Here is a 22,358-nt window from a genome sequence, read left to right as displayed (position 1 = left end):
GATTAGTGCCCCAACCAACTGATTAGTGCCCCAACCAACTGATTAGTACCCAATAATGACCCTTTGAGTTTTCTGTATGGAGTCAGTTCTGTTTGCATGGCATACTGTCTTGCTACTGCATTACACAAGCCACTTAATTCACTGTTAGATGGGGGAAAAAAGTGGAGCCTCAGATTGGCTCAAGGGGATTATACAAAAAAAAAAAAAAAAAAAAATAGAAGCCTCTCCTTTCCTGCAGTGCCCCTCACCACTTCCCTGTGCCTAATTTGGTGGCAGATATTGGCAGAGACTCCATTACGCTGGGAGGCTGATACTGCACTATCTGCATCCCATTCCTGTTTTCTCCACAGCACAGGACTGCTAATATCATTCAGTTCTGATTTGCAAAATCTTAGAGCCTTGAATCTGAGCAGAAAAAGTCCCAAGATACAGATCTACACCTGACCCCACCTTCAAAAAAACTAAAGCACCACACCATTTTTCAAGGTACAAAGCTGTCTTTAGAACAACCATTGAGCTTTATCCTATGACATAAGCAGGTAGAACAGAGCACCTTTAACCCTGTCTGCTCTCTGAAGCCACTCACTGATTTTTGTCTTGACAGTAAGTTTTTCTCCCATGTTCTGTATCTTGATGTCCAGTAAACACTTTTCACAGCATTGCAGCCAGTTAAATAAACCATCAGACAAGTATTTCAGAGAAAGAAATGTGTACACCCTCAGAACACTCAAGTGAATTTCCTTAAAGGGCCTGGACTTGTCAGTACATCCAGACCCCATTTTATACTGTGCACGATATTATCACCTTACAACACACCCCTGGATTGCATACACTGCTTCTCTGGAAGCTTGCCAATATTAATTTACAACAGTTTGTTTACTCTAGAGCAAGAGGAACACAGATAAGCTATAGCCATCACGAAAGGACAAGGGGCATTTTGCAGTACATTAATCCTGCCACGAAAATCTACCCAGAACTTACAAGAGAAGTGATACTTTATACTTCACTGTTATATTGCAGCAGTATCTTGTTTGCAAGAAAATGTACACATAATTTACAGCCCTGCAGCCTCCACACACGCATGTGTTGCTCACAGTATTAGTGTCTAATTTGCAGACAAACATCAGTCACTGCAAAGCTGGAAGGAAATCCACAAGAATGTACTGTAACCTAGGGAAAGGAGAATTACCTCCTATATCCAAAAATACAGTGGTTGACTGCCATATAGCATTCTGGCCGTAACTTTGCCGCATATGATGGGGACCAAATTCAGGCTAGGGAAATTAGTGATTAATGGCACTGAGAAGAGCCTGCCAGGAACACGCATACAAAAGAAAACAGTTGCTTCACATGTTTTGAGAGCTGTAACTGGGACATGGTACCTTTGGGTTTGGCTGCATCAGAATCTTCCTGCTTACAGAGCAGCCCAGGGTGCACCCCCTCATGTTATAGGATCTGCCCCCTGCAAGACTAGTAGAAAAGTCTTTTCCAACTTCAAGTGGAATCAGGAGGATACATATTTTAAGGTGGGATGGTGCTCCAATGGAGCAGTACTGGTAGAAAAGGAGGCCATAGGATATTAGAGTACTCATGGAAGAAATCACAAGCAGAAACATGCTTGCAGATCAATTCCCTTTACATGGGACTTTTTCCACCCCCCATTACCCAACTCAGCAAGTCTCCTCAGTGACAAACATGAGAGCTGGTCAAGTGCTGGTAACAGCACATACTACTTTGGAGACATGATGGTGTTTGGCAACACAGGAACATAAGATACACAGGAACAGGAGTTCATTGCCAGTCCATTTTCTTTACTACGAAATCTGCAGATGTGCTGGTGGAGAACAAGAACTTTTTCACCATTCAGAGAAAAAATTTTAGGAGCACAAAGAAGGATCATTGCTATTAGAGTGGATCAGTATAGAAATTCTAAATTCTTAAGCTCGTTTCTCCACCTTCCATAAATTCACACAAGGAAGCATGCAGCAAAAATAAAATGCAGTGCACAAAGCCAGTCTGTGCCTTGATGAAGTAGCAACTTAGAATAAGCCTGTATTTTCACAGAAGGCAAGAGGTGTATAAATTCTAAAGAGATAAGCATAGTAACCAGAGCACCATTATTACTGACAGCGTACTGGGCTGCCAGACAGAGTAACACAGAAGTACAAGATAAGACAGAGCAGTGCTACTAAGGAAGAAGTGCTAACACGTCAGCTCTTCAAAGAGCTTCACAGGTCTTACATTACTTCTGCTATGCTGACTGATGAAGCAGCACTAACTGATGGCTTCTGCACCACTTTCGTCCTCAGTCAGTGTTATATCTAAGTTTGCAAGTGTGTTCCATTCCAAACCTCAGGGCCTGTTTCACAGTCATTTGCATCTGTAGTTCTTAGCAGCACAATAAAGCAAACTAGAACTCAGCAGGAAAGGTAAACACAACAACATAATAAAGGTCATAAGTTATGATTGTTTACACTGGATGTACTCAAGACTATTATGCACCACATCCAAAACAAAGGATTGCTTGCCACGTATCTAGCAAAACTCACTCCTACTGCAACACTGTATGTAATTCTCTTTCATTTCACTAGATCCTGAATACAAATGAGTTGCAAAATTTGGTTTAATTGAGAGAAGCAAAGGAAAGGTTTATAAAACAAAGCAAATAAAGAGGAAGTTTTACTAGAGAGAACATCATGGCTTTTACAGCTGTGACAATGAACCTAATGGCTGTACCACAATCAAACTGGCAGTGGATGCTCACTAAGAAGCAGTATGCGTTTTCAGTCCAAAGCACTACACTCTTCTACTGCAAAATGTAGAAGCATATATGTCTTTAAATCAAAGACCAAAAATTCCTCACAATCCTGAAGGAAAAATGGATAGTGAAACACAAGCTCTATTAAGGAAACACTCTTGATTCTGTATCACTTTCTCATCAGAGGAAGATAACAGATCACCCTCTTCCTACACAAAAGCAAGTCAGTCCAGTACAGTTAAAAGCTCACAAGAGACCATAGGAGATAACCCCAGGATTACGGGCTGAACTCAACACCAAACCAGGTATGCTACAATACTTAAGGGAAAACATATGCAAGAGCACACTCACTTCCAAGTTTTAGCTTATTGTCTTAAAAAAAAGAAACTTTGAAGACCAGCATGCAGCTTCAGCCTCAAGAGCCACCACTGTTTCTATAGCAAAAGCTTTTCATAAGAGCATAAGCTACCAACAAAACAAGCCCAGAATTTTGACTGAAATTTGGCCAGAAACACAGGTATTATCAAACGTTACCTTTCCTCTTCACTTCTAAGACTCCCGCTTTCATCTCTAAACAATGAAGGAAGGTCTAGAGACAGAATACAAGGAGTCAGAAAAAACAGCAGCAAAAAAACCACTGGATTAACTTCCTTAATAGCAGTACTGAAGCTACCCCTAATTAACACCAGCACATTTATATAGAGACAACCACATATTAGCTATTTAAAATAACCACACTGAAAAACCACTCCTTCAACTTCAGCAGAGAATCCTTAGAGTTGGAAGAGACCTTTAGAGGCCATCTAGTCCAATGCAATGAACAGAGACACACACAGCTAGATGAGATTGCACAGGGCTCAATCCAACCTCACCTTGAAAGTATCCAGGGACAAGGCACAAAACACATTTCTTGCACTTCAGTGCCATCACCATAAAAGACTTTTTCTTTATACCCAATATAACACTATCCTCTTCAACCTTCAGCATTACAGAGAATGGTAATCCATATAAAACTAAAAAGAACTAGGAAAACAGCTCCTCATAAGAACAACAACAAAAAGCTATGAACCTAAGCCTAAACGGAATTTTGTTACCTTACCTTGAAGCAGGATACCATTCTCCAGGACCTGCATTTCACTGCCAGATAACCAACCAGAAAATATTCATAAACGCCATGCCTTCTTCCACAACCTCACTCAAACTAAGCACAAGAACAGCTGATAATTCTTTTAATTTGGCCAACCTGGTCCTGATTGGCCTTCGCTCTCCTGGAGCTCCCAGCAACTGGAGATCTAATCATTTGTGTTGGTTTCACCTGTGCTTGCTGGGTCCTTTCTGAGCAAATCACAGGTGTTGAAACTCGATGCCCTTTCACAAAGACCTTTTTTTGTAATTGTTCTTCCCTAGGTTTTAATTAGTTACAGTATATTAGAATGCTTTTTCTCCAGATTTCTCTCTCTGACCCTTTCTTTCATGACTCACCTCCTACCCCTTGCCTTTATCATTTCAAGCCTTTCTTCTTTTCTTTGTTTTAAGAAATAAAATTGATAAGAAAGCCAGCAATCCCTGCAGTAGAAAAATTGGCGTTTTTTCACACCCTTGCTTGAGTGAAAAGCACCAAGGTCAGGAATTCCCAAATGGTGATTCTATGCTTTGTGTCCCTTAAAATGGTGGTGTACCCTGCAATATCTAATCCCCAAATAGTAACGCTTTTCAGTAAGACAAACATTCTGGGAATCCTTTCAAATATTAGCAATATTTGACAGTTCAAAACACTCCATAGAGTGAACCTGGGGTCAGAGGTGACTGCTGTATTTGCAGTCTTTCTTGTTCAGGTTGTAGGGAGGAGAGAGCACTGTGGGCTGGAACTGTTCTGGCTTGCTAGATTACCTTACAAGTTGAAACTGAGAAAGCTGATTTAAACATTTCGATTCTGAATTGCTCAACATGAAGTTGTGTTTTCCAGCGCTCAGTGACTGCTGAAATTTGAAATGTTTGGTATTTATTATGGTGGGTTCTCAAAATTCACTTGTATTAAAACCAGCATTATCCGTTACTGATTTCACACTGGCAGAATCTTTATATATATATATTAGTCAACTCAGTTGCCAATACGTACTCCATTACGAACATCAGGAACAACAAAAACCTTCAGAGAATTAATGGAAAATGTACACGTTATCCATTCCCGTGGTGAAAAACAACCTTATTTTTTGTAAAATGAAGCCGTGGAGGGAAAGTAAACAATAAAATATGCAAGCAGCTTGAGGTGTTGAATAGAAATAGCAGCAAACAACTTCCCACAGAGGTTCTCTGCTTGTGAACTCGAGTCACAATACATTACCAGAAAATGATGTGATATTTAGCAGAATGAATGAACAACTTGATCATGAAGAAAAGCGACCCTCCACATGTGCACACAGCAGCAGGAGGGGCTGTGCTGCAGAAATCCCATGGAAGGCAATGATAGAAAGTTTGTGCTTCTTCACAGTGTAATTTAACAATGACGTGGGGGAATAACACAATATGAGGACATCAAATTCTTGCTAGCATATTTTCCATTAGAGTGAATGTTCATTAGGGTGATTTTCTATTTCTAAATTATACTAATCCTTCTGCTAGTACTTTTCTTAGTTCTTTGCATTTTACTTAAATATTCAAAACTAAATAAAGTTTCTTCAAAAGAAAAAAGAAGTGCAAAAATTAGCAGATGAGAAGCACACAAAAAATAAACAAATAAAAAACAACCCCCGAACAGATGGAAGTCAAACATCTCCCTTTAGGGGTGACTGTTATTCCTGACAGTCCAAATCAAAGATTTGCTATAGTTTGCTTCAAGACCAGGGAGAAATGTGTATATTTGGGATGGCAATATCAGAATGCTCTTAGCATGCTTTTGGGAGACATTTATAGACTGTGATAGGCTTCCAGAAACACAAAGTATTTTAGTAACATGTCTTTATAACTGTCATAAAGAATCTTTCACAAGTGCTATAGAACTCCTGGCTAAGAAACAGTGTCAAGTCTCCCTTTTATAATTTTCGTTTGTTTCAGTGATAAGACTTAATATGTACACTTTGGAAAGTAACTCATATTCAGCAGTTACCAAATCATACAACAATGAAAATTGGTAGAAAAACTCATTGCAATTGTGTCTTATTATGAAAGATGGTACCTTATATACAAGCAGATTACTTAATCCATACAGCTATTATATTAACAATTAGTCATGGCTATTAGAAAATACTACCACAACTTTGTTTTTCATAAAAGCAAGCTATAACTGTGGTACAAGTGGAATTTAGGAATATATTCCCAATTTTGCCACTTTTCCTAATGTCTGTTGTTTCACGTGTGGGGACACATGTTTATGCATTAGCACATTAAGTGTTCCACTATGAATAATCTAACATTTGGCTCGCTCCAAGAGATCCATCCTTAACTGAAGAAAAATGTAGCCAATGTCCTAATTTAGGAAGATTCTCAACTGCATGCTTAATATTTCCCTAGCCACAGAAATTCTTGGCTTCTGATTAACTTTGATTTAAATGGGACAGATTAGTACATTTAAAGTTAGAAGCATGCTTAACACCATCCCAATGGATTTCTTCTCTTTAAGCACTCTGTGCTGCACTGTCCTGTGTTTCTGCCTCCTCCAGTACCCAAGGTCATGAGAAAGTCTCTTAAGTTCTCGCAGAGAAGGGTGGTGCAGGGCTCAGCTTTCTGAGCAATGCAGTATCACCGTTTGTGCACCAGATCCTCAATCACACTGGCAGATCCTCAAGCCAGTGTGAAGGCAGGCACCTCTTGAGAGCAGCTCAGAAAAAAATACACAAAAAGAGGTACTTACAGCTGAACAAATTCTGTAAAAGCACTAACATTTTTGAATTTTTGGTTAGCTAGGATAATAGTTCACTTTGTACTATGATAACTACTTATACCCCATTTATTTTTCCCAGAAAGCATTCTCTTATCAAGTAGCAAGACTGCACAAACAGAAAGCTTTTCATAAAATGAACTTACTCAAGGCTATTCCGTGAAAAGTATGACATTCATTGTGCATTTATAGTAATGCATAAATAAATATGCTCCCCAATGTGTTTTGCAAGACCTGGAGTGCTGCTCAGAGTGGATAGATGGCTCCCAGTCATATTCATTACAGAAAGTGGATTAACATGGCAGAGTAGCCAGGAGAGGAACATGTGGATTACTTATTGGAATGACAACCTTGATTTGATAAAGATGCTAACAATGGCTATTAAAGAGATTTTAAAAAGACAGAGAATAAAATAGCAACAGCTGGAGACTTACAACAACTCTCTTATCATCTTCAAGCCCGTGCTTTATCTCTGGCTACCACAAGCGTGCAAGCTTGGAACACACATTTATCCAAGCAAATGTGAGAAGGGAAAGATCACTCTCATAACCAATTAGAGACTACATGAATTCCATAGTTGAAGTTGAGTCAAACTCTCAAAGTATCTTTTTAATTAGAAATAGCAGAAGTGCTTCAGTGATTCTCCTTTAGTTCATTGGAAGGGCTGAAGGAAGTGGGGCTGGGGTGGTAATTAATGCAGTATCTTTATACCTCAAAGCATGGTAGTCCAGCAAAACATTATTTATTTAATAAAAGAAATAAAATATTAATTTTTTCATCTTGGAAAAACAAATATATTGAGCATTTTCTGTTGCATTGACATCAAGGTAAGCCAAGGGGATTGGAGATTCAGTCTTATTGATAATAGATAAATACAAAATTTTCTTGTATAATTTGGAAGAATGCACAAGACTTTACAAACACAAAGCAACTCATTCCTTCTCCTTATTCTATGAGAGAGAAGATGCAGATGTGACATTTCCAGCAGCCTGGAAAAGGGGTGGAGACAGGAAAGAACACTGTAGAATGAGCAGTACAGTTTGATGTAAGCCTGAAAAAAAGCAGAGCAATTGGTGAAATGGTTTTAAAGGAGTAAGGCCAACAATGAATACCCAATGATAGTGTAAAAAATTGTAGTGGACCTCATATTAGTTTCGATGAAAGCAAAAATACTCAGGAATAATTAAATGTGGAATACAAGGTTTGTAAGAGGGTTTCCATGTTGTTGTTTTAGGAGGGTAGAATCACAGAAGCATAGAATGGTTTGGTTGGAAGGAACCTTAAAGATCATCTAGGTCCAAGCACCCTTGGAACTTGGGACACCTCTCACTAGACCTGGTTGTCCGTAGCTCCAGCCAGCCAAGGATGGGGCACCCACAGCTCCTCTGAGCAGACTGAGCCATTGCCTCATCATCTTCAAAGTGAAGAATTTCTTCCTAACATCCAACCTAAACCTATTCTTTTTTACTTTAAAACCATTACCTTGTCCTGTCACTACACCAGATAAAGTTCCTCTCCAGCTTTCCTGTAGGCTCAACTTTAAGTACTGGAAGGCTGCAACATTTGGAGGAAAGCGAGAAGAGTCTCAGAATGATCAGTAAATCAGTAACAGGAAACCAAAGGTTGGCTTCATATTCAAAACTAAGGAAGTGAAAGTATGAAGGACAGTGCTTAAGACTCTGAGTTTGATGCTGATGTAGCATTTAACATGGCTGAAAAGGAGAGGTACCAGAGGCAACAAGAGGTAGAGAGCAAAACTGGGGAAACAGAGCAAAGAGCAACTGAAATGGAGGAGCAAATCCTTTAGTCAGGTACACAAGGAGCTTCTATTAGCTAAGGGTTGGTAATTTGCAACACTACGATTATTAATTAAGCAGTACATGGAGCTAGTAACCAGCTGATAGTGCTGTATTTAATGGAGTGTACATCTGCATTTCCATTACCCACACAATCACTACATCCCCAGCTTCTCTTTAGAAATCCCCAGGGAGAGCAGAGACATGCACTGTTTTATGGGTGATAGTCTTCCTTTCATAGCTGGAGTTGCAGGAATTACAGGTTTGTGTGCTAAATGCTGTTTGTCACTATGCCACGTTTAAGGTAGTGATTCAGTTTCACATGCAGCAGTCAACAACTGACAATTTACAGTGACACATGATACCTTCTGGCTGCAGCTCCCAATTAATATGAGATACTGGAGAGTGCGGCTGTTGAAACAGCAGGGCTGGTGGTGTAAACAAGCCAGTTAAAAGTGTGTCAGGCTTTGTTCAGCTAGGAATCACATTCTTGTTGTGAGCTGAAGCATAGCACCTGCTTCGTTTAAGTTAACTGACAAATTGCTGCTATGTAAATCTGCACTTTAAATACAACACCATGCCTCTCCTGAGGCTGAATGAGAATGAGTGAGAAAGAGAAATGGAACCATAAAAACAAAGCAAAACACACCAACTTGTGATACCTCACATGGCAACATATCCTTCCTCCGAGGAAAGCAACTCTGTCCTTGAGGCAGAATTACTCACAAATGCCTTATGCATAATAGCATCCTAATACAATCAGAGCAGAGATGGTGTTTTCCTGAAGTAACAACAAAAGCTGAAATAGTTGGTGTCACCTCTGATTCCCCAGAGAAATAAGTTAAATGAACTCTGACGGTCATTACAAATGTTGGCCATTCATTCCAGTCCTGCTTCTAATCATGTGCAGGCAAAACAGCCCACTGTCATTAAACACACTTCCACAATCTTTTGATCATTTGTAGATGAGTAGCAGTGGGGGGTATTTTCTAGTTTGGACAGTGCAGTCCATATGAAAACCCATTTCATCCCACTAAGGGCTTATACAAGGCTGTCCTATTATTCCAGCCCCATCTGAAGCCAGCTTGGTTTTTACAGCTGATTAAGCAACGGAAATAACGTGTAGGATAACAGTGTCTCTTCCATGTTACGTAGCTGGCACAATCATAGAATCACAAGGTTGGAAATGACCTGCTAGATCATCTAGTCCAACCGTCTTTTCATTACCATCGCTACCACAAACTAAACCATATCTCGTAGCTCCTCATCACCTCTTGAACACTGCCAGGGAGACTTTCTTAGACACAGCTAAGAAAGATGCAGTCCCTGCACAGTCCCTGTGGTACTTTAGTATATGCACAACGTGTTCTCCTCAAGGAAGTCCCTGCTGCACAGTGGGCCTTAGCTCATCTCACTAATCCTGCGAGTGACAGGGCTGTGCTAATGGATTGGTAGTCCTGAGATTTATCAAAATGGTTTTGCCCTCATCAGGCATCAAGACCTTTCAAATACCATATGTGAGTGTGAGCCCAACAACTGAGAGATCTTTCTGACCTCTGCAGAAGGTATCAGCAGCTAGTTGTCAGCAGAGAGAAAATACTGGGCTAAACACACTTTTGTGTGATTTTGTGTGACAGAAAATCAGGGTGGTCTCTGGGCAGGGTTGGCAACTCTGTCAGTGGCAGGGGGATTGGAATTAGATAATCTTTAAGGTCCCCTCTAACCTAAGCCATTCTACGATTCTGTGACAGTGCCATGTCAATAAATGGCCTGAATGATTGCCTGAGCACAGATACAATTCAGACGTAATGTGTTCTTTCCCTGCCTTCCCCGCTTTGGTATTCAACAGTAAACTCTGTTTCTTCTTACAGATTTTATTCACACTAATAAGCAATTTAAGACACGGCCAACCAAACCGCCTTTGTTGGGGTTTAGTATTCTCTGCTTTGCTAAAGTGCAAAGAGACAGAGGATGAAAGCATCTATTTAAAGCCCTTACAACAGTGGACAAAGACAGTGGCATGCCAACTACATTGTCAAAATACTTCCTTCACCTCCTCATGCCAAAACAACCCCAGGAACACTGACACTGACATCCAGCTCTGAGTCACGCAATAATGTGAACAAGCTGTTGTCCTCATAGCTCTTCAAGGACTTCTGGTTTGAGCTCACACTGAAAGCACGTCACCTTTTATGATTTGTTGTCTTTGGAAGACTGGGTTTTTCCTATCAAACTGTGGTGCTCCAGATTTTAACATACCTGCCTAGTTGTATTATTCAACACATGTAGGGTTGAATTGGAGCCTGAGGATGGTGTTTCCAATGATGACAAGTCAATCTGAAAAGTCCAAAATAGCTACCATCAACAAACAACAGTACCAATGTACACAGCTGAGCCTCTGAATGGCTTATAACCAGCATTTTTGAAATTTGGTAAATTCGAAAGTTTAAATTCTAAATTTGATATTTTACCATCATCACCTGTTATAAAATTGATGCATCTAACGTCAAAGGCAGAACTGTGCATATAACATCTAATCACTCATCTCAATATAACAGATCCTAACTTACCAGAATGAATACTTAGATGAGTAATTGAAGTACAACCAAAAAAGCTGAAAATATCAATATAGTTTTACGTAAATATTAAAGTAGGACAAACCAATTAATCCATCAAAATCAGAAAAGAAAGAAACTTCAGGTTCTGTAATTCAGTGATTTTCAAAAATAGAACTTAACTGCATGAAATTGTGCTCTGATCCGTATGGTTCCATGGACAAATGTAATTACTGCCTCTTATAAACAAGTTAATTGATGTGAGAGAATATAGTTCAGAATACCTTATTTGTGAACATCTCTTCACAAAAAGCACATAGTCTTGGGGTTGTTATACAATCTGCAGTAATCAATATAGTCCCACTGAAGCCAATAAAACAGTGCCACTGTATCAGCTGAGAATGTGGTTTTCCTTAAAATAAAGATGTCCTTCGATCTGGATGCAATAAATTAGCCAAATGCTCAAAAAATATTCTCATTAAGCACAAAGGAAAAAAATGTATGTTTTTTACACAAGGCACCCAAAAACCTCAGAGTAATTCTAAAATCCCAATTCTATCCATGACTGCTCAGTCACAGACAGAACTCTCTCAGGAAAGCAGCACTCAAAGTGGTAGCTCTTAAGTACATTGTCAATAAAATTACAAATGCTAGTAATTTTTTATTTTGCCATCAGATTCATCACTTAGGATGGCACAAGAAAGTGTGATCAACTATCCAGGACATTTTTATTAAAAAGTTCACAGAAGTGCCCTTAATTCTTTTGTCCTTGAACTGCAGACCTTGATGAAAAGTGCACAATTCTGAAGATGTTTTAACCTGCTTACTGCATATTTGACCTTGTCTCTGTCTACTTTTTAAACCCGAGAGACATGGGCCATCAGTCAGGCTCCCATCTGATGTCACCTTTTCTGCTGTATCAGCCAAATTTGCAATCTTACAAAAAAAAAAAAAAATGTTATTTCAACAAGCAGCCTTTCTCTACAATGCCATAGCTATTGCTATTAACTATAGAATTCATTAAATAAACCTCCTTAGGAAGAGAGCATCCAAGCTGCACTTCGACAGCCTCTGCCAGCAAGCACTGTTCCAATAGAGGGAAGTCTCCCAGGACATGCTTACATAGTACTTATAGATAGATGAGCACTCTGCCCGTGCTGCCAACTGATTGGGACTTGTACGGCTGTAACACCAACTGTCCCAGTCAAAAGCTGATCTTCTGGGTGTCAGTGGGTGGTACTGAGTGAACTGCACTGATGGTTTCTTCAGAGAATGTCTGCTCTTCTTGGAGCAAACCCAGAGTGAGTGATGCTTGCAGTAAACCATGCTGCAAAGCTGCCAGATTTGTCTTCCTTATATTAGTGAGAAAGGCAAGTACAGGACACAACAGTCACCTTGCTCAGTGGCTGCATGCAGCAGCAGCATTGCCTTCAGTGTTGAAACAGGTACATTTTACTGAGGAAAGAGGCTGGAAACCAAGATGGAAGGATGTGAGGAATGGAATGTCAGTATGAGAAACAGTGAGACTGCTGTTCAAAAAAGTAGGAATAAACACGTTTTTAAATAGGCAGTGATATGCATAGAAATAGAAGCAAAACAGTAAGCAATTACTGTTTGTCATCAAATGTAATTCTTTAGTCACAGTAATGGGAAGTCACAATGTTAGATAAAACATCAATGTCATTGCTGTTTCAGTAATCCAAGCAACGTGTTGCTTGTGTAGATGCCTTTCTTCCACTGGCATACCTATAAAATATATTCCCTTTCATATACTCCCATTCATGCCAGCAGCAGCATTTTTACATCTTCTACAGATGCACTACTTTCCATTCCTGCACTCTGGAACAATTTAGTCTGATTGGTGCCCATGATGCAATGGCAAAACCAGCACTAAGTCCCACACAGACCGAATTTGGTGCAAACAGAACCGCTCTCATCACGCATTGTCATTGACAGTGCTGCAGAGAGCCATTCTCAGCTCAGCAGGAATGAGAACATTCACCTCTTTGTGTGAAAGCAATGTTTGCTAAAATGCGGTCTAAGTAGCAGAAGACATGATTGGCAATGCCGAAATAGAAACATCCAAAATATAACAACCTGGCTAGATTGCACACATAGTAGATCAACGTCTTTTTACTGAAACACACCGTTTCTATTTAAATTAATTAATTTTTTCATAGCCTGAGAGCATTTTTTTTTTTTTTGCAACTTTAATACCCGTTTCATGAGCTTCCCTTAAAAATACACCAAATTTTGTTTCAGATTGAAAATCTTTTAAAATTTTTTACAGTTTCTGTTTGTCAAAAACTAATCTGTAATCATCTTCAATATGATCTGTCCAGTTTAAGTTTTTGCCACTTAAAAATGTTGACTTTCTCCGCAGTGTGAATTGCCAAAAAGTTACACCTCCATACAGATGGGTGGAGAAACCAAAATTTTCTGTTTAAAACTGGATTTGAACAGAGCACACACTTTTAAAAATGTATTTGGCATTGGTAGAATGCAATTTATACAAATCACGAGTTGAGAACAATTTGTTGAGATTTTATGGAATTGCTTTCACATGATCATCAAATTAACAAATTATTTGTTTATGTTCCTTTTCCTTTTAAGGCTTGATCCAGAACATGCTGATGTCATTGGAAAGGCACAGAGACTCCTACACTTTGCATCAGGCTACATTTATTCAGCATTCAGAAGTGGATAAATAATTCACAAATATATACAGTGAATTATTCATCTGTTAAATTTTATGATTTTAAGCCTAAACTATTTGGGAAATAATATTGCCCGTTATTCCTTCAGATCTAAATCATACTCATAAACAAAACAGAAGACTAAAGAAGCATTGGACAAAACTTTTGTTTTTTTAGCTCAGGGTCGATGTGTTGCCATGCCTGGTAACATGAGGTATGGGAGAAGAACAGCACTGGTAGGGGTGGCACTGTATTTTATGGGCTGCCATGAAATACAGTCCAGTGGGGACTGCCCAGCAGCTTTCCTGTTCTTTCCCTATGAAAGGACCATCCCCACATCCTGCTGCCACACTACATCTTGTTGAAAAAGGAGTGAGCCCATTGTTGGCTTCTGTGCACTCCCACATGCAAACCCATCTAGCTGCAGCTCTGCTGTATCCATCTGCACTGGACAGGATCAAGGGCTTTTGTTACTGAGAACAGCATTTATTCTGTGTGAAGCCTCACAGAAGCAAACTGACATTTGATATAATTTCTTACGGGTCCTCCAATTCTCCCTCCTGTACATCCTGCCAAAATACTTGCAACCAATGCATTTGATTGAAACTTGGCATACCACTTCCATCAATTATTTTCAATTCACTGAACAGGTAGATTAGTCAGGGAAAAAGCACATGATATAAGGGCAAGAGAGTGAACCACTCATGGGTACGTCCCTTTCCTTAGAATTAAGTAATTTGACTTTTCATTGCAAAAGGCTTAAGGAAAACAGAAGTTTAATACCAACATTTTACTTGGTACCACAATCAATACAGCGCACATGAAAGGCTCTCACAAAGGGAGGCAATGCTCTTCAAAGTGAAACAATGAGCTTTGAATAAGTAGAAGAACTTGCAGCCGTGCTTTCCAGGTTGATAAACGAGTTTGACAGTAAGTTTCAAGATAAATAAAAATATCATCAATTTATGTCCGTGACGCCATTTTCAGTTGATATAAATACATCACCTGCAAATTTTCAAATGGAATGTATAGATCTGCAGTCAGATATTCAACACAACAATCTGATCATGTCTCTTTACCAGACTTTCACAACACCTCTCTTCCCACAGAGAAATATCCTTTGCTTCACAACCACACCTTATTATTTTGGCAGTACACTCATTTGTGAACAGTTGTCAAGGATGAAGTTTAGGAAGAGTGAAATTTCCTCCAAAATCTCTGACGAGCACCCTGAGAGCTCACTGGGAATGGCAGCTGCTGCCACTGATGCCAGCCTGATGTGTTAGTTCCACAAAACAAGATCACATTTACTTTCCATCTTTTATCTGTTTAAAATAGAAGGGTTACATCCTTCATCACATAAAGGATTCTTGTAGTATACTTCCACGATGTCAAGTAAACTGAATAGGTGTAAAATTCCATTAGGAAAAGATCTCCCTGGCTAGTTTAAATCTCTACAAATCAAGATACCAGCCCCATGCAGTAGAAAGGGAAATTTGGATGTGACTGAAATCATCTGACTATGGATGCCAGAACAGTTTTGTTATATAACGTGCGTGAGCACAGCTGCTTTCTTATCACAAGACTCAAAATGAATACATCACATACTGAAGGACAGAGTTACCTTCCCTTCTGCCTCCTAATAAATCCCCCTTTATGGGCTACTGCCTGTGAGTCATTCACAAAACAAGAAGGAAATTGTCTGCAGGACATAACATAAGGAATTGGCACCGAACCTCCTCTACCTTCATTCCTCACCCCTATATCACTTTCTAAATGCTGTTTTCCTGGGGCAGCAGGAAGGAGATCTGCTCTGTTCCTTGAGGCACTGACAGAATAACACAAACAGTTTCTACAGAAGGTAATAACAGCAGCCACCCAGCCGAGTGCCTGGTTTGGGGAATCCTTGGCTGCCATTTGCAATGCAAGCACGTACAGTGAGTTTTGCAGAAAACATAAGAAAGCTGTCTCTGACCCACTCAACCTGAGAGTATTACCGAGTGAGTTCTGCAACTTACTGCAAACATCCATGGTGACATTATGACCTACATGATATCAAAGTACAATTCACACCTGTGTCAGCAGAGCAGAAACAGTACATTAAAATCTCACTTACTACCTACCCAAAGCATATGCATTCTGACTTCTGTCTACCTTCTAAGAGAAGCAGTAATGTTAAATACCTCACCAAAAGAGCCCACATTTTAAGCAAAGTTTTCCAAACTTCTGACATGTGGTCAATCCAACTTAGGTAGGCTTATAAAGTTTTCTGTTGAGAACCTTACTTCAATATTTTGCTGATTCATTATTATTGCAAAAAGGGGAAAATATTCCAGGATTTTATACATTGATGTAAAAAATAGAGCCGAATAAACAAACAATTTGAAGGAAGTTTTCCAATAATTCTAACAAGCTTTTCTGCTTTCTCTGCATAGTGTTCAACAATTGACATGATGGTCATCTTCCAGGTGGCAAGATCTTCAACATTTTGGGGGTAAGCACAAAAGATCTCTGTGCCAAAAGCTAGAAGGGATAGTGGAACCCTTCAGATAATTCCTTCAGATCTGAGACGTTCAGCAAACTGAAAAGAGGGAATAAAATTGGCTGGTTGCAGCAGGAATCAGATGGTAGTACCCAAGTGAAACAGATCCACTTGGCTAAGGCTGGACAACACATACTGACAGTTAGGAGAGAACAAGAAAGGCATTTTTCAAAGACATTCATTGCTGTCATAAGTCCAGAAGCTTCCTTCAGAGCTGAGGGATTGTGCAAGAGCAAAGGTGGGTCAGCAATGGATGAAAGAAAATGGGTCTGGGCAGGGACTTAATTTCCCTTCTCACACAAGGATATGAACTCTCCAAGTTATTCTTCTGAGAAGGTGACTTTCTGCTAAAATTATACACCATATAGACCTGATTCTCCTCTCTGTGATTCTACCATAAAAATACAAAGACCAAAGCAGGTTTACACACACTGGAAACAAGGCTGCTTCCCCTCTGCAGGTGCAATAGTATCCATGTATCTAAACCATTCTCTCCAATCTGCTACCAACAAAAGCATTATTCACAGTTCAAGTCTTTGATTTTAACTTGTCCAGAACAATTTCTCTTCTGTGCTCCATAAAAGTGAGAATAGCAGCTATACTAGGTACACAAACCTGTGATGAAAAAGTCTCCAGAATGGATTTTGCCGTGCTGAATGTTGCCCTCTGGCCTGGTTTCTGGCAAGTGGTAATAATGGAACCTGACTCTCAACTATTCTGACCCCTGGCTATTGTCAAATGCTTTCCCAAATCACCCACAAGATGCTGAACGAACTCGGATTGACTTATTTTTGTTATGCAACCGTGTGAAGAATACAACACAGTATCATAGTCTGGATGGCCCAGAATAGCTCTGTGCAGAAATGACTCAGTATCCAGGGAAAACTTTCAAACATGCAAAAACATGACGCATTCCTGGAAAGCAACTGTTAAAGTCTGACTAATGCATTCCCCCTTTTCTACCCCTTTTTAAAAGTCTGTCTGTCTTCATTTTTCAGTCCCTAGGAACATTCTGTGTGAGGTAGAGACACAAAGGGAGTCTGAGCCAGCTGGACAACATTCTATATGGGCAATTTTGGGAACATTTTAGACATTTTGCTTTTACCCATGCAAACCATGTGCTACAGCACCTAGCAGGTGTCCGGGAAAGACTGAATTTTGGCCACAAAGTGAGCTGGCTTTGCAAGCAGAATTCTTAGACAGGTTGGATGAGCCATGCTGCTGACAGGCTTTGAGTCCCAAGCACTTCTTGGGAACTGCACAAAGTACTAAGAGCAAGTCAAGGGACTTCAGGAATTATATTCCCTTTCTTCCTCTCCCTCCACTCCAGCTGGAAAGTCTACTGATGATGTATTTGTAGTGAAGTAACAAGGTGAAAGGGGACACTAAGTATAAATAAATACTAAGAAGTTGCCTTACTAAAAAAACATTTCCCCACCATTTTAAAAACAGGAGTTAAGTAATCAAAAGAGTAAAAATACGTCATTTCCATCCAGAACTCACTTAGAACTAGCTCCTAGGAAGCTTCCATTAGTGAGTGTAACACGGAGAGCTCAGGGAAAAGCATGCTGATGTTACATACTCCTTGCTTTCTGTCAGGATGTCTCTCAATATTGCTTCGCACAACAGTTCATCAATCCCCATACTACAGGTAGAAACAAAGGAATCCCACAGAACTCATCCAAGAAACTTCAATGGCCGCAAAGCCTAAAATATCACCAGAGTACGCTATGGGATCACAGATACCTCATAGAAGGTGTGCAAAATCATTAGTTCAAAATGGAACCTTACCTTGTAGCAACGAGGTCAGTGGACTGAGAACTGAGGCACTCCTGTCTGTTTGCCATGGAGACAGCATTGGATAGTTGTTTTTTTTTTCCTTTGTCTTATCTCAGTTGTAATTATCTCTGAAATAATTATACAAGATTAATATCACAGAGAGGCAGTGAGAATTACAAGGATCTGTAGTGTGTTTTGAAACACTAAAAAAAAAGCACTTATCTAGTCCTGACTACAAATATCCACCACGAGAATATTACCATATACTACTAATACACAGAGGCATAGATTACTGAAGACTACAGGTAGTATGATAGATGAGCACGACAGAACTACTTGAGCTAGCAAGAGAAACACTTTTTTCTCATGGACAGAGCCCACAGCATGTTTGTATGGAGTAGTTTGTTTTCTCCAGAGCAGTGGTGACATTTAGATCATCTTCTGTGCTATAAATGGAATACTGTGATCTGCTGAACATTTGCTACCTAGAAGACCATTTCCTGGTGCCTGAGTCATTAACTTTCTTGGATGACATTGCCACATCTGTAATGAAAAGATGTAATGCGCTGCTAATTTATGAGGCTACTCCGATGCTGATATTTTAAACTACTCGGGTGTGAACAGCAAAGGCTGGCTGGTATTTGAAATCTCTTTGGCAATATTAGCTCACTGTGGATGGTATTTGAAATCATTCTGGCACTCTGGGGCATCAGAAGCAGATAGAACAGTAGCGGCCACTGCAGGCACTGAAATATTTCCCAAGGATAAAACTTCATTTCTGCTGATAGGAGAGGAGTGCGTGTGAAGAAGAATTTAACAGGGCTGCTGGTTCTTCGATCAGTGCTTTGAAAAAAATACGTTCAGCGGTGTTCCTGGAGAAAATGAAACCACTGACTTTGGATTCATCCTGTAACAAAACTCACTTCTGTGAGAAAGGCAGAGCTGAACGGTAAAAGTGGTTCTCACTTTACAAAGTAGAAAATGTACAGCCATTTTCTAGGTAATAGGTATTGTAAGCCTTCAGGGGACAGTTATTGCCATCTAGTGCGAGCTTAAGTAGAATGTGAACCACAAAACTGTACCCAATCAATGTGCTTTGAGCCCAATAACCTCCACTCAAAGCAGGTCAGCTCCTTTAGAAACATCTGCGGGCTTGGTTCTAGAAATGCCTAACAGAGGTACCGCTCCTCTGACCACTATGGCATGTCTCTATATCATCTGAGTATCCAAATAGTTGCCACAATTCTAATTTCACCACTTACCTTCTTGATGCTCATTGATCTATGTCTTGTGGTGACAGAGAAAGGCTGATAAACTATTAACATTTAAACACGACACATGCGAGGCTGTCAAATCTCAAGGAGAGCTTTGTCTCAAGGAAATGTCTGTAACTTCATGTCGACCATGTATGCTGACAGTCAATAAACACGAGGACAAGAAATCAAAAAGTCTCTTGGGTAACACCAGCGTTCACTGCTTCGACTGGCAGGAAGAATAGTTCTCTCCTCACTAATCCCAATTCCCTTCTTTCAAAATACATCATGTAAATGAGTTTGGCTGCAGATAATGATGTTTCCATTATTAGTAACACCCTGAATAGCTTCAGACCCTGGTAGGGAATTTAACTAGTTTGGACTTGGCTTGGCAGGTTGTCCTCTTAATAGATTCCGCTCAGCACAGGGTGTGAAATGACTTCAGAGTCTCCTCCAGGGGCACTGATAGACCTGCATGCTTCATCACAGGCTATTACACACTCAAATTCACTGAGCTGAAAGTCTGTGGGCAACATATATAACTTCATAACATCCATGAAGCTCCTCAATCTGCCCGGAATTATTACCCTGTAATCCTGAACGTATTTGCTGGCAGAAAATAAGGATTTGGTATGAAATCCTTTTCTTCTGTGTTGTTTCTACCGCTGCCAGGGATCCACAGAGGAGAGGCTGAACCAGAGGCGTTCAGTTTCATGCTACGCAATTTTGCAGTGTAAATCAACTGACTAGGCTGAATCACAATGGAAATAGCAACAGGGATTCTCCTTGGGCAGATGAGAGCAAGATTCTTTTAAGCTTCACTGTAATGGTTAAGATTTGTAACAGTCTTTATTAGGGTTGATTTTTATTAGCAAGGAGTAAACTACAAGTTCTTCAGTATGACCCAAATACCTCTGGTTTCTGTACCTTCTCAGCTCTTGGAAGCCTTAATATCTTGTTGCTTCCATCAAGGGAGAAGAAAGGCACTGCCACTTGGGTGCAGCCTTCCTGGAGCTGTGCATCTTTCCACACTGGCCATCTCAGCATGTTAAGGAGACTGCTAAAGTTACATGGGATGAATCTAGACCTAGGTTCTGCTAAGTGGCTTCCCACAGGACGATCACATTCAATGGACAAATAGTCTTGAACAGGACTCGCAGCACTCATTTCACCTCATTTTTCTCTGTAGCAATTGTTTCCCAAGAATTGAAATTTCTTTGAAGTGTAGATTTTGATTAAAGCATATTTGTAAGTGATAACAGTCTGATAATGGTTTGAATATATTTCAGAATAAGTTCCTATTTTTTCATGAAATATATGCTTACATTCATTGAGGTTAGTATCTGTTTTCCATTTTAGACATTTTAAAATATAAAGTAGATTATATTTACATTGTCCATAATCCCTTTTCCTCCTCACAAAATTTGTTTTGGGGAAAAAGAAGTAACAAAACCTGTGCTCGTTGTGGCTGTGGAATACAAAGCTGTGCAACTATGCAATTTCCTAAGAGCCATACAAGAAAGCTGCCAACCTCTTTCCTGCTGCTTGTGCTTTTGGAAACATATATTTCATGCAGTTCAAAAGATTTCCCTCAATTCATTCAGTGACATTGTCATCTAATGAATTCTTGAACAAACTCTTATGCGAACCAGCTGAAGATGGAGGCTTCTTTTAGCTAACTATAATGTAAAGAGACCCCTTTTTTTAAATAATATTCCTTGAAATAATAAATCTAGAGTGACCTTAATCATGATTTTTTCTGTCTGTTCAAGAACATAGTCTTCATTCTTAGTTAACAAGGTGATTTAGTGTGTTCTTCAGCTGCCCAGCAACAGATTATTTCATTTATGCCTTCCATTTATTCTTCCAACATTGCTGATACAGGTAATAAAGAATAAAGTTCACAGCTATTATCTCTGGTTAATCTGTCATAATTGTCTACACCTCAAATTAGGGATATTATGCTGAATTGCAGTTTAGACTCACTGCTTTGCTGTGAGCATCACACAACATCAAAAAAAAAAAAAAAAAAAAAAAGACCTTGCCTGACACAAAAGCCATTCTAAATTCCAAACTAGTAAAAATACCTCATTTAGAATTACAAGGCAGATGCAGACAATGATCCTTGTCCTGTGTTACTGTGGTTTTCCACAACACACTGACAATACTTTTAGAAGAATATACTCCCTCATAGTTGGAAGAACACTATTAATGACAGAAGTTGCCATCAGAGGCTGCGTCTGCATACAGGCACTGGTGTTGTGTTCTGTCTGTCCTTCATTATCCATCTAAATAAGTTCTGCTCCACTTGACCACTGTTCACTGAAATTTGTTATGTTCCAAAGACCTTGTTTTTAACGTAGACAGAAGCAATGAAACCTTAACAAAAGGAAAACAATCAGGTTAGTAGGTTTAGATCAAGACTGAGGAGATCCAGGGCAGCTATTCGCACATCATTATGTTACAGATGCAGATGGCATCAGAACACTGAATGGCAGTCTTACAGAGTTACAGCATGGCTGAGGTTGGAGGCATCTTGGGGTCCCTCTGCATCCAGAGCAGGGCCCAGCCCCATGGGCAGGCAGCTTTGGGAGAGCTCCAAGGAGGAGACCCCACAGCCTCTGGGCAGCCTGTGCCAGGGCTCCGGCACCGCACAGCACAGCAGTGCTGCCTGATGGGCAGAGGGAGCTGCTGTGCTCCGGGTTGTGCCCAGTGCCTCTGCTCCTGGCACTGGGCAGAGCTGCAAGGAGCTTGGCTGTGTCCTCTCTGCACCTCCCTTTGGGTATTTATGGACATGGAAGAGATCCCCCTGAGCCTTCTTCTGCTGAACAGCCCCAGCTCTCTTAGCCTCTCCTCACAGGAGAGGTGCTCCAATCCCCTCAGCACCTCTGTGGGTCCTTAGTTGTACTCTGTCCAGTAGCCCTATAGTTCTTAACGCTGAGATCATTCTTATATTCTTTTTCTGGCAATCATAGATCACAAGAATAGGCACTGATGATACCAAGAGCAGAGAGAAATAAAACTTAAAAAACAGAGAAAGAAGAGAGAACCACCAAGCTGAAGCAAAGTTATCAGGTAAGGACATATAATTTCTTGTTCTAC

The 22,358-nt window shown here is 40.0% G+C and overlaps 1 long non-coding RNA gene across 1 annotated transcript in view; it reads right to left on the bottom strand.

Moving 5' to 3' along the window:
• Nucleotides 1–18,120, bottom strand: part of LOC122165405 — a 142,491-nt gene extending 124,371 nt beyond the window's left edge. The window contains exon 1 of the long non-coding RNA XR_006170465.1: nucleotides 18,016–18,120. This is a non-coding gene — a long non-coding RNA (uncharacterized LOC122165405). The remainder of the gene's footprint in view (nucleotides 1–18,015) is intronic.
• Nucleotides 18,121–22,358: the final 4,238 nt, after the last annotated feature.

The sequence above is a fragment of the Centrocercus urophasianus genome, unplaced genomic scaffold (assembly GCF_019232065.1).
Source record: "Centrocercus urophasianus isolate 14NV4802_14NV808 unplaced genomic scaffold, USGS_Curo_1.0 seq_29, whole genome shotgun sequence".
NCBI lineage: Eukaryota > Metazoa > Chordata > Aves > Galliformes > Phasianidae > Centrocercus > Centrocercus urophasianus.
This window is presented reverse-complemented; position numbering and strand designations above follow the sequence as displayed.